This window comes from Aquarana catesbeiana, linkage group LG07 (assembly GCF_042186555.1).
Source record: "Aquarana catesbeiana isolate 2022-GZ linkage group LG07, ASM4218655v1, whole genome shotgun sequence".
Taxonomy (NCBI): Eukaryota; Metazoa; Chordata; class Amphibia; order Anura; family Ranidae; genus Aquarana; species Aquarana catesbeiana.
In genome coordinates, this window is record NC_133330.1 from 174,134,005 (window position 1) to 174,147,500 (window position 13,496).

Consider the following 13,496-nt stretch of genomic DNA (forward strand, 5'->3'; position numbering starts at 1 on the left):
CCAAGTGAAATTAAAGTTTAAAAAAAAAAACAATGCAGCCATCACATCTAAGAATTGGTAAGCTGCTATATGATGATTGTGTTTTGGTTTAATGCTGCTTTAAGAACCTATTAGTGGCACATTTCCTGATACAGTGCAACAGTGGTTCTCGACCTCAGTCCTCAAGTACCCCCAACAGGCCATGTTTTGGGAATTTCACTCCAATAAAATAGCTGTCCAAAATACCAAGCCATTGACTCTGATTTAAAGCACCTGTGCAAGATAAACCTGCAAACATGGCCTGTTGGGGGTACTTGAGTTTCTTTAAATTCTTAGGACTGGGTTATATGCAGTTTCCTTCACATTGGACACTGGAAAAACTATTAGGACTACCGCCCAAATAACCCTCCCACAGCTTTAGGCTAGTTTTCCTAGGTGCTGGCTTTTTTTCGGCCTGAAAGAAGTAGGATTTCTAACCCTCTGAGGCATTGGATCAGGAGGACATTCCTAGTAAAAAAAAAAAATTGCACCCAAGCTAAGGGACTCTATAGTTACTCTTATTGATGCTGTATGCGCTTGGTTAGTGTTGGAGCAGCAGTCTTCTCATTTCAGTATGTACACTATGGAATCATACTGTACCCTGTGTTGCCTGCTCCGGCCATAGATGGTTCGAATTTCATGGGTTCAGCAAGGACTAGCCAAGAGTCAAACGATCTATGGGCAGGCTCGTTGTATCCAAGTCAATCCATCCATGAAGTCCAAAGCACCCCCCACACCCATGTTGGGGGCATGTGGCCTGGTTTGTCCGGAGGGGGGGGTTGCTTGCTTGCCCCCCCCCCCCTCCTTTGACCTGCTAGGCTGCATGCTTGGATAAAGGTCTGGTATGGATTTTTGGGGGGACCTCACACCATTTTTTTTTTTTTTTTCCATTTTGAGGCAGGGTACCCCTTTTAAGATCCTCAGAGCACAAGTCGGTTCATGATTCTTCGACTTGGATGTGACTTCTATTCAAATCAATGGGCTGAAAGTCGGATCAGTTAAGATGGCTCTCTCATAGGGAACTATTGATTTTGAATATAGGCAGAGAAATGCTGCTTAAAGCTAACGTGGTTAAACGTGCATTAACCCCAATGCAAAAAGCTACGAAAAGCGTGTTTTTACAGCCGCTTTTTCTTGGCGTCGGTAGGGGTTTCTGCAGCTCGTTTTTTTCTAATGCCCTGTGTACATGAGGACTAAGGTAAGAACCTAATTTTGGAAGAAGATATGGCCCTCCAAACCAGCTAAGGTTAGATCCAAGCTCTCCTCCCTGTGATGGGATATCTCCACTTCTTAGAGTAGGGGAGACCTCTGGCAGCCTACTGGTTCCAGAAAATCTCAGCTGCCTCAGTGTCATTTCTAAACTATGTGAATCTCTTTACATTACTGAAACCAAATGGAGGATTCTGAGCCCGTTCTGGCTCTTAAGACCCTCAACTTGTGTTTTGTGGGTTCAAAAGTTTAACATTAAATCTGACAGGTCATCATACCTTCCTTTTTCTGGGGGATTTTTCTTGCTTCAGTAAATATTTGGGATGCTTACTTGCACATTCTCATCTTTCCTAATTTTTTACACTATCTGTGTTTTGCTGTGCCCAATCAGTATTACCAATCTGTCTCCCTCCCCTTTTTCCTCACCAAAACCCCTGGGTTTTCCTAAAGGTGCTTACCCCAGTCTTAAGGACTATTCATACCAGGTGCAGTAGGACTGTGTTGGGTGGCTTATAAAAAATATGGGAGCCAGTACTTTTTTTTTTCCCCGCACAGCGTAAGGCAATCCATGGTCTTACACTACACTGTGGCCAAGAGAACTTAATGAAATGTCACTGCTTGACATTTCATTCAAGTTTGTTAAAACATAAATAAATACACAGTGTGATGTGCTGTGTTTGCAGCATTGGCATTGCTGTCATTCTACTGCCCAGCAGTGGCTGCGTTTTCACAAACCCTGTGCTTTGCTCAAAGCATTTATCTTGTGGGTTACCTACTTCTGTTAAAGGATCAGTGCTCCCTCTAAGCTAGTATCCATCAGCCACCGCAGGGTCTGTAGAGCTTCAGTAGGATCATTAACCTGTGGAAGTCATTGCTGGACCCATCTGACAGATTGGAGTACCTGGGCCGGACATTAGGCATAGCCCTGTCCAGGATCTTCATTCCTCTACAAACTTCTGTCCCTCTGCTTTCTCACTCCTGTCCAAGGTAAAAACCTTGCTTCTTGTCTCCAGCAAGCAGGAGCTGGAACCAGAAGGCATGTCAGCAAAGCAAGTCTTGAACAGGATGGCAGGCAATAAATTCTGTGATGTTGGCCAAGGCAATATAGGGTAGAATAGTTGCTGCCATCAAGTTTGTGCCGTATGATTCAGATTGATTTGAGTGTTCTTTTAATGTTGGATCCCTCAATTATGAAGGTACCTGATGAAAATCCAGTCGTACAATGCCAAAGCTGTGACCTACATCTAATATCAAGAAGGCTCCAGAAGATGTACTGTACAAATGGAAGTGGACTTGAGACTTTCTTGAGGAGAACTGCACATTTTGGCACTGTCTGCCATCCATAGCCCAGGTGTCGAAAATTGCCAGGTGCCAGCATCTGGATCCAGGGTAATGTGGAAGCTAGTATTAGTATTTTTTGTTTGTTTTTGGGATACAGCATCTAACACATTAGTTACAGCAGTGTATCACATCTCCTGCTGGCTATTGCTCCCTGAAAAAATGTTCACTTCATGCCCTGAGCAGATATCTTTCGGTGCTCTAGGGGATAACAGCAACTGATGCTAATAATATGAAGAGTTTTGCAATTCTCCCACTTGATTCTGCTCTCTCTTTCATTCACAGACTTAATGCTCCCACAATGCAATATGTTCTGTGAATGGGTGGTGGAGTGCCTGTCAGTTATTGGCTCCTCCTCAATTCACAAAATGTGATGCATTGTGGGAAAATAGTCACAAGAGGTCTCTGAATGGTGGAGACCGTAGAAGGAGGGGTGAATGACACACCAGCAGTGCCTGCTGTTAATCTATTTATCACCAGAAGACAGCTGCTCAGAGCAATGTCTGGGAGCTTAAAAGTAGTAACCATCACCAAAGTGCACAAGAGCAAATCATGATGAACCAGCATCAACCACTAACTAACATGCAGAAACTATGGGCGTGATTATAGACACTGCCCAGGAAGACTCCTGGAAATACCTTTACTAACTGGTTTTCCCTAATCATCTTCCAGGACAGCTACCTCGAAGAAAAAAGAGAAACATCATGCCTTAGGGAGGGAAAAAACAACCTGTAAAACCTTCAATCGGCTCTTGGCTGGGTGATTCCACTCATAATGTTTTCACATAAGCATAGTCTTTTTTTTTTTTGTAGATAATATTTTAGTGCAGATTTCTTCACAAAAGGCTCCAGTGGCTACTGGCTGCAAAGTCACCACAGAACTTGTGGAATGTGCTTTTATCTTAGCTACAGTCTGAAGACCTGAGCCTGAGTCCTTATATGTGGAAAGCATTGTTTCTCTAATCCATCTGGCTATGGAACCTTGAAGGCTTTTTTTTTTTCCATTAATCTTTCTTTATTAAAAGTTTTCATCATTACAGCCCAAATTAAATTCTTATTTGAAAATATAGCACATTTCTCAGTATTAAACTAATACAAAAATTACATCATTTCCGAAACATCCCATAAGGTCAAGCCAAAGCTAATTCTGATTTTTTTTTTTCTTACACATATCATGTATACAACATAACAAGCATTTTAAACATCTACAAATGATACCAGCAGACACACAAACATACAAATAAAAAAAAAAACACACAAATAGATAAATCAAGCAACTAATCCAATATTCACATGATGTAATAATCTATATACCTGTGTCTATGAAAAAAAGTTACTACTGCAGGTGGATTAATTCACACCTTTCTTGTCTACCCACTGGTATGGCCCTCCATCCCCATTTTCCTTCTGAATCCATACTTAATATCATAAACAAAAATTGACCACCCTACAAAGGAATAACAAAGGCCAATGAAGACGGGGCCAATATCGCCTTGGCCAACATCACAGAATTTATCCCCTGCCATCCTGTTCAAGACTTGCTTTGCTGACATGCCTTCTGGTTCCAGATCCTGCTTGCTGTTCCACTTCATTAATCCCTGACGTTTGGCTTGTCTGACTATCCGTTCCGGGTTACTGAACTTTGGCTATGTTTTGACTACGTTTGTTCTTTTTACTTTTATTATTAAACAAATGTGATTTAACTCTCGGCCTGATTTCATGCTTTCTGACATCAACCTGGTACAACTTGACAAACAGAAGACTAGGTGGCAGCCCTGCAAATTTGGGAAACAAAGGCCTGATGCTGATAAGCCCAGGAAGCACTAACTAATCTAGTGGAGAGCACTTTGACAAGGTAAGGTGGAACCTTTACCTTAAAGTGTTACTTAACCCAGGGCCCTGCATTCACACTATATCTGGTCTCCCACACTACACAGAACTGTAATAGTTTTAGTAAACATAAACTGCTAAATACCTTTTCTCATCAGCAGTTAGAGCAGTCTCGTGACTTCTATCAGTGTCTGGTTAAAGCTTGTAGGAGGAGTTTTCATTCTCCCCTGATTGTCCTTTGAGGCTGCAGGACCCCTGGACAGTGCTGGTTGGCCCTGTGCTGATCACATGTACTCTCAAGAAAAAAAAAAAATATCTCGAGCAATAAACACTAAACTGAGCATGTGCAGCTTGTCCCCAAGCCTCTGTTCCATCAGGAGATGGTTTGGGGACAGTGGAAGAAGGGGAGGATCAGAGAAGACAGGATCAAACAGCCTTTTTACACAATGCAAAGGATTAACCCCTTAGGTTCTACAGTGAGTATAACAAGCATGCTTTACTGCATATGACTGTTTTTACTGTTGTGGGTTTAATAACACCTATTATATAGAACTTAACACACAAATATATAGGCTAAAACTATAAGCTTTGGAATCCACCTGGAGATTGTGGAACAAGAAGCAGGTTGTCCCCTAGAGTATGTGCAAAAGTATGTAGGCATTGGACACACCCCCTTAAAGGAGAATTATAAACAAAATAATCAGTTAAACCCACAAGTGCTTTTTCATTACTACTATTCCCTTATACCGCCTCTTGAAATTTACAAATGCAGCAATTTAGAAACTGGGTGAAAGGTTTAGCACTGGGAATACTTTTTGAAAGATAAAAAGTGCATTTTATATACTACAGGTGCATTTCATAAAATTAGGATATCATCATTATTTTAGTAATTCAATTAAGGGGGCGTGCCCAAGATGGCAACCTAGGAGGACGTGTGAGTCAGAGCTCTGCTGGATGATTTTTGTCTATCCTGTTTCCTGGCTGCTTTTCCACTAGCTTGACCAGCTACAATAGCCCGAATGCCATATAAAACACGGTGGAAGGCGAAAAAGCTACGTTTCCCGCAACTCCCGGAGGATACAGCCCTAATCGCGGACCTCTACGTGGCAGACTCTCCCCGGCTGATGACCCGGCAGAGACACCACAGCTTGACTTCCCGGAGGTGATGGCTGCGATTGCCTCTTGCCAGGCTGCCCTGACAAGTAAGATTGAGGCAGTGCAGCTTGATGAGAGCTTGATCTGACAGGACCAGGATAAGCTTCGATCGAGGGTGATGGAGGTGGAGGAGCGCGTGGGGCTGACAGAAGATACCGTTACAGACCATACTGCCTCCATCCGCATGCTACAGACAAAGGTCCAGGCCCTAGAATACAAAATGGACGACGCTGAGAACCAGAACCGGAGGAACAACCTCCGGATCGTGGGCATGCCAGAAGGGGCTGAGGGAAAGAATCCCACAGTCTTTGTGGAAGATTTATTGAAATCATTGCTCCCGGCTGCTTTGATCCCTCCTGTCCCTGGACCACCCGGCTCTAATCCCCGTCTCCGGTTAGGCAAAACCCCGGCATTTGCCCTTGACAGCTTAAAACTCCTCTGTACTGGATGACATGGCTGATTTGGTACTAGTATGTGCATGGGGCAGGTGAAATCCTTTTCCTTTCCTTATAAGGTTTGACGTATGTTTTACTATGAATATATCTGCTGTTGACTGCCATGTGGTTATTTTGCACACAGCAACCTTGCGGGAAAGGCTGGAACCTGCTCGAGATGTTAATAAAATTTTATAGTCCACCCTGACAGTTGTGGGGAACTGTTATCACCATAGTTTATCAGTAAAGACCTTATCACTGCTTAAACTGTCTTGGATATACTGTCTGATACCGCTTAAGTTTAAACTGCAGTGTATGCCTTTTTGTTTTTCTCTATAATGTTGAACTTATCCTATATGATAAACTGTATCTGTATTCTTCAATTGACACTGGTTTATTGAGTACTACCTGCTCCAGGAACTAAAGTCACCTGACAGATGAGTGTGCAGCCTTCAACCATGGAGTTGGAAACTAGATTGAACTGCTGAACTTTTGTTGTATATGTCTGTCATTGCACTGCAAATACCAAGGGGCTTGTGTAGGTTTGCAACTATTCATAGGTTATTGATTAGTTTTTGCTCCTTCTGCATAGCTCTCTACACTTGTCATTTGAGCAAGGAGGGAATATGGTTTACTTCTCGGGTTGTAACTAAGATATGTGCCCCTGGAATCGCCCAGGAGAAATGTTTATAAATGTAATATTACTCCAGCATCTCTGTTGTCTGGTTAGACAACACCATCTACTATGAGTTCACGCCCCTACTACAGTTGTACTAGTTGGGTTTTTTGGGTACTTATGCATCACCAGTTTCAATGGGGATGTAGGGGAGGGGGGAAAGTTTTTTGCCGTTGCAGATACTGGGGAAATGTTCATGTTTTGTTCAAAACTGGAGTTGCTTTGAAAACAATGGTTCCCCTTTGCCCTTCATTTATGCACTTTTTACTTACAGATGTGCCTTTAGGTTTGTCATTTCTCACATTACATAATGTTCAGTTGGTGGATGGACTAGAGGAAATATCTTTGAGGCCATGTTGGAAGATGGCTGGGACTAGCGGATCCGTAACACTTCTTCTTTACAAATTGTCCCATGGCTAACACCTCCATTATTTCATGGAATGTCAGAGGATTAAACTCAGCCATTAAGAGGTCTCTTGTTTTTAAATTTTTACAAAAATACACACCAGACATATGCATCTTACAAGAGACGCACCTGATTGGCTCTAGAATCCTTGGCCTTAAAAAGGCTTTGGTTGGAGCACACTACCATTCTACTTACTCAAATTTCGCCAGGGGAGTGAGTGTGTTGATCCGCAGGTCCCTTCCATTCCAGGTTCTTGATATTAAAACAGACACTGGGGGAAGATATGTGATTATTCATATGACAGTGTATACTAGACGGCTGGTGCTGGTGGGCCTTTATCTTCCACCTCCTGCGAAGGTTCAACTACTTTATGATATTATGCAAATCGTCATGGGGTATCACAGCCAAGAAGTGTTCATTTTTGGAGATTTTAATTTGGTGCCCTCTCAGGAGATGGATAGGCTGAATTCTGGGGCACGCATCGCGTCGGATTTGCTAAATTGGGCAACCACAATTGTGCTGACGGATGCGTGGCGACATTTTCATCCTAGAGATAGAGAATACACCTGTCACTCTGCCTCCTATAGAGCTCTTTCCCGAATAGACTTGGTCTATGTATCCACAGGTGCGCTTTGCTGGACGAGGGAGGTTAAACACCTCCCAAGGGGAATATCAGATCATGCTCCCCTTGGTCTTGTCATCTCCTTGGACAGACCATCAGGTCCGAGGCTGTGGCAACTATCAAGGTTTTGGGCGATGGATGACAGGATTCAGGAGGTAATGTCGGAGGCTATTTGTAACTTTTGGTTGAGAAATAGAGAATCTGCTAAACCCCTTCTGGGTTAGGGGTGAGTATATATCCCGTATATCTTCATTACAGAGAGAGGCTTCTCGGTCTTTAGAACTATTAGAGGAGGAGACGGGGAGGTGTGAGGCGGCATATATAAGATCCCCAACTATCCCTAACTACCAAACATGGAAGAGGGCTCTTAGGGAACTTTCATTATTCAATGTGGAACAAACTAAAAAATCTATGTTGTATTGTACGCAAGGATATTTGAATATGGCAATAAAAATGGGAGGTTGTTGGCCTAGCTGGCACGCGATCAATTAGGATCCACACATATTGCAGGTGTTCGTAATGCCCAGGGGGAGTTGTTGATCTCGCCGGAGGATGTCAGTGATAGATTCTCCTCTTTTTTTTCGAGATCTACACTTCTAGAGCTGACGGCAACCCCTTGGCATTGCAGGATTATTTGAATAGTATCCCATTCCCTACATTATCTGATTATCATAGGACAATGCTAGATATGGATATTTCCCTAGAGGAGGTCCAGACTGCTATTGGGGATCTCCAGATTGGGAAGACCCCTGGGGTAGATGGTTTGCCTACGGAGTTTTACTCCCAGAATATGGAGCTCCTTGCGCCTAAACTCACATCCCTCTTTTCTGAACTTGCTGGCGGGGATGCTCTGCCTGAATCTATGTAAGAGGCGATCATTATATTGATCCCTAAGCCCGGTAAGGTTCCTCAGGAATGTGCGTCGTATAGGCCCATATTGTTACTTAATGTGGATACCAAACTGCTGGCCAAGATTCTTGCCACACGTTTATCGTCGGTTATATCAACACTGATTCATGTTGATCAGACTGGTTTCATGCCGGGCAAGGGCACGGATTTTAATATGACGCCTCTTCCTTAACTTGTCCATGACTCGTGACAACTCTGGACATAGGGTGATTGCTTCTCTTGATGCCGAGAAGGCGTTTGACTCTGTGGAGTGGGAATATCTCTGGGGTGTGCTGCAACGCTTTGGTTTTGGCCCTGGATTTCTCCACTGGCTTCAGCTGTTATACCGAGCACCAAGGGCTAGGGTGCACACTAATGATAGGATTTCTGATCCTTTCCCACTCCACAGAGGCACTCGCCAAGGATGTCCATTGTCATCTTGTTTATTTGCCCTTGCATTAGAACCCCTGGCAATATTGGTTAGGGAGTCTTCAGAGATCAAAGGGCTGCAGATAGGTAGACTTGAAGAGAAAATATCCCTATACGCGGATGATGCGTTGCTTTACCTGAACAATGCTGGACCGTCCTTACTGGCTGTCCTGGATCTTTTTAACAAATTTGGCAATGCATCAGGGATCCGCATAAACTGGTCCAAATCGGTCCTCTTTCCTTTGGACAGTGGGGCCTCTGATGCGACAAACAATACGCCCCTGACGTTGGTATCAGAGTTCAAATATCTCGGGGTTCGGGTGTCCAGAGATGTTACCCAGTATTACGACGTCAACATGCTTCCTCTGCTCCTTCTCCTTAGGGAGAGGTGTCACTCGTGGTCTGGACTTCCTCTAAACCTGCTGGGGCGTATAAACATTTTAAAAATGATGCTCTTACCCAAGTTTACTTACCCTTTCAGAAATTGCCCGATCTGGCTTCCGACATCCTTTTTTCAGGAACTGGACAGATATATCATTTCCTTTATCTGGAATGGTTCTGTTCCACAACTGACAAAATCCACATTGCAATTACCTATACAGATGGGTGGGCTTGCTCTCCCCAATTTTAAGACCTATTACTGGGCTGCGATGCTGGTAACGACGTATTGGTGGTTTGAAGGGAAACAATCTAATGCCGTGGTGTGTGTGGAGGCGGCTCGGCTAGGGTCTATACGAGAATTACAAAATTTGGTTTACAGAGGGGTGAAAGCCTATGCGGAGCTGCCTGCTCCTACTAGAGCAACACTTCAGGTATGGAAGGCGGCCGGAAAGGGTTTTTCTATTGCGGAGCGCTGGGCACCTGTCCAGCCTCTTTGGGGGAATCCTAATTTGCCCCATTTTCGAACAATCCCTGATCCCTAGTTATGGGCTGGTTTTGGTATAAAAACACTCAAAGATATTATGCCCACTGGTGCATTAATGTCCTTTGCTCATATGTCTAGGACATATGGGCTCCCGGGATGGATGTATTTCCGCTCTCCTCAGCTGCGCCATGTGGTTAGGGCGCAATTTCCTGCCCCGGCACTCCTCCAACTAGACCCTTTGGAGGATCTACTGTCCAGTAGTGAATTAGAGAAGCCCCTCTCTGCTCTATACAATACCCTGCTGCCTAAGGAATCTCCCAAGATGGATAAGTTGTGGAATGCATGGAAATTAGATATCCCCACATTGGACAGAGGATTGGGAGGCCTGTCTGGAACATGGTCCCAAACTGGTGATCTCAGCCGGAGATAAACTGACACAAACCAAATTTCTGCATAGAACTTACTTTACTCCGGCGAGATTATCCAGGATGTACTCTGATAGGGATCCACACTGCCCTAGATGCCGGACTCAGATTGGTACATACCTTCATATGTTTTGGGACTGTCCAGCATTGTCGATGTTTTGGTCGGGGGTATTTGATCATTTAAATATCCAGATGGATTTGTCTGTTCCCAAAACACCTGATCTGGCCCTATTGGGAATACATGAGGATGAGCACAGATCTCACCACAGTAAAATCTTAATCTTGCTCCTCTTCTATTATGCCAAAAAGGAAATCCTTTGTAAGTGGACCTCTACTAGCCCCCCAGTCCTCTCCTCTTGGGAAAATAGAATTAATGCTGCCTTGCCTCTCTTTAAGTTGACGTACATCAGTCGGGGTTGCCCCTGGAAATTTGACAAAGTCTGGCACTCTTGGATTACTTAGTAGAGCAGTTATGAAAATCTCATATTGGTTGACTTGTCAAAGATTACTGAGCTAGGGTGGGATTGACTGATTTTCTTCTCGCTGCCTCCGGTGTGGCTTCTCCCTCGTTTTCGGGAGGGGATACATGTAAAGTCATATAGTCACCCTTTTACTATTTGATACACTAACAGGTACACCTGCTGGGCACGCTGTATAAAGTGTATGTAGCCTCAGCTGCATACATATCACTATATTCCAGGTGTGTGATGAGACCTTTCTGTCTCACACTCAGGACAAAACAGCATCAGACTGAGCAGTGCTTGGTCATTCATGGAAGCCCAGGTTTCTTTGATAGTGGCTTTCAATTCATCTGAATTGTTGGGTCTGGTGCCTCTCATCTTCCTCTTGGCGATACCCCACAGATTCTCTATAGGGTTTAGGTCAAGCGAGTTTTCTGGCCAATCACGCACAATGATACCATATATCATTAATAAAACACAGTGGACCAACACCAGCAGATGACATGGCTCCCCAAATCATCACGGACTGTAATTTAAGGGAACACAAGGGGGTGCCAGACTAAGTGTAGCAGATTATAAATGAGTGGGTTTATTGAAAGTGAGTTGGAAACTTACATACTGTAAGTGGTAAGCACATAGGCATAACAGTATATCTGTGGCAGATGTTAAGAGGTGTCCCAAGGTCATCTGATAGTGATCCAGAGAGGCTAAGGTTTCCTGAGCCTAGTACACCCATAGGAAGAGGAGAAGGAGTATCGTTGGCCGGAAGCAGCAGTAGCCAGTGTGGAATGCAGAAGGAACCGGGCCAGAAGTGATGGCAGCGGGGAGACCGGAGATGCCGCAGAAGGTGAGGTGGCGTGTCTCCAAGCATCCTTGTGTATTGATGCTTATTTATTGCTGCACATTAAGCCACAATTCCTCCTTGTACTAATGAAAATGTATATGATGCTTGTAGTTGAAAGTTTGCCTTTGTCTAGATAGGAGAACTGGGGAGATTTTGTGTTTGTACTACAACTTGCTGTTATGTCTGTATATATTGCTTTCTTTCATAAATATAAACTTGAAAAGTTAGCTGTCTGGAGTGCTGCCTGTAATTTCTTTAGTGTTATTCCTGGGTCTTTCTTGGGGAAACCCAGTCTATGGTTTCAATACCTTTGATTATGCATTTAACTCTTTATGCACAGATGTTGTGATTTAGCTTTTTTTTTCACTAATTATCCTAGATACTGCTCTGTTCATGGTCTACCTTTCACCAGAAAAGCTCCAAACTACAGTCCAGGAGCCAACTGACTCTCTGCTTTTGCATGAGGGCCTTGGGCCTTTCAAAGCAGTTCCACATGCCCAGTTTCACTCCAGACCATTGCATTTTAACAATCGGGTAGCATATGACAAGAAGGTTCAATTTCTAGACCATTCCATGCCACTGACTCCCAAAGCTAGGCTCAACAAGGTCTGGTGGTCCACAACTCCAGCCCTGGAGTGAGAGAAATTCTTCCTACCACTGATAAGGAAGGTTTTCATGATGAATGCCAGACTTTTGGGCTGAGGGCAAGTCCTGTAAACTATGTCGGTCACTGGAGGACTTGGTTACTGGAGAAAGCTTGTGTTATATTCTGAATATTCTGCAACTCAAAGCAATTTAGTTTTCCCTTAAACCCTGGACCTCTCAACTGAGAAGTCATCCCACCAGGATTCTGTTGGACACCGCTGTGACATTGGCTTACATAAACCACCAATGAGGAACCAGATTTCTCACACCTCAAAGAGAAGCTGATCAGATTCATATTGCATTCCTGTCCACTGTGCACATCCCAGGCATGGATAATTGTCAGGTGGACTTCCTCAATTTTCAATGTCTAGACTTGTCTATAAGATCTATGGTCTTGCCACCCCAGGGTGTTTCAAGACCTCCGCTGCAAGTTGGGGATACCAAGCATTGACCTCCTGGCTTCCAAGTTCCAAAACATACTGGGGCAGTTTGTGTCCAGGTCCAAGGATCCTCCAGCCATCATCATGGATGCTTTGCTGGCTCTGTGAGGTGAGTTTTACCTGATCTGCACCTTTCTTATTCTAAAAATCCTTCCTTGCCTGCTACAGAGAATTGGGATGAAGAGCATTCTGGACTCTCATTGCTCTGAGCTGGTCAAGGTGGTACATGCATCTTGTCAGATTCCTGGCAGAAGCTCTGTTGGCTGTCCAAGATCATCTGGATCTGCTGTCTCAAGGGCTGGTTTACTACTGTGCTTCTTGATTGCTGGTTTAATGGCCTGACTGTAAAAAGGCCAGGTCCTGAAGCATGGGGACCTACGTAATTCAGTTATTCCTGTGCTCTTGAAAGCTAAAAAAAAGTGACTTCTTGCAGAGTCTGCCATCACACTTGGAAAGCATATTTCAGGGTTTGAGGCAAACAATTGCTATCACAGGAAACTCTGTGGGATGAATCTGATGTTTTCTCTAGGCTGGTCTATATCAGCATTTGCCTTGAGTTCCAAAAAGGATTAAATCTCAGCATTAGTGATTCTTTCTCAAAGACTGATTGCCTCTGATCTAGGGTGTCACTTAAATTGTTCCCTTTGTACATTCCATCCCGACTCCATGGGATCCCAACCTGATTCTGTTGCTTTTCCAGAAACTGACCTTTCTTTATTAGTGATATTTCCCCTTTCTACTCTCACCCACAAGGTCGCCTTCCTTATGGCTATCACCTCTGTAAGGGGAGTTTGAGTTGGCAGCTTTAATCT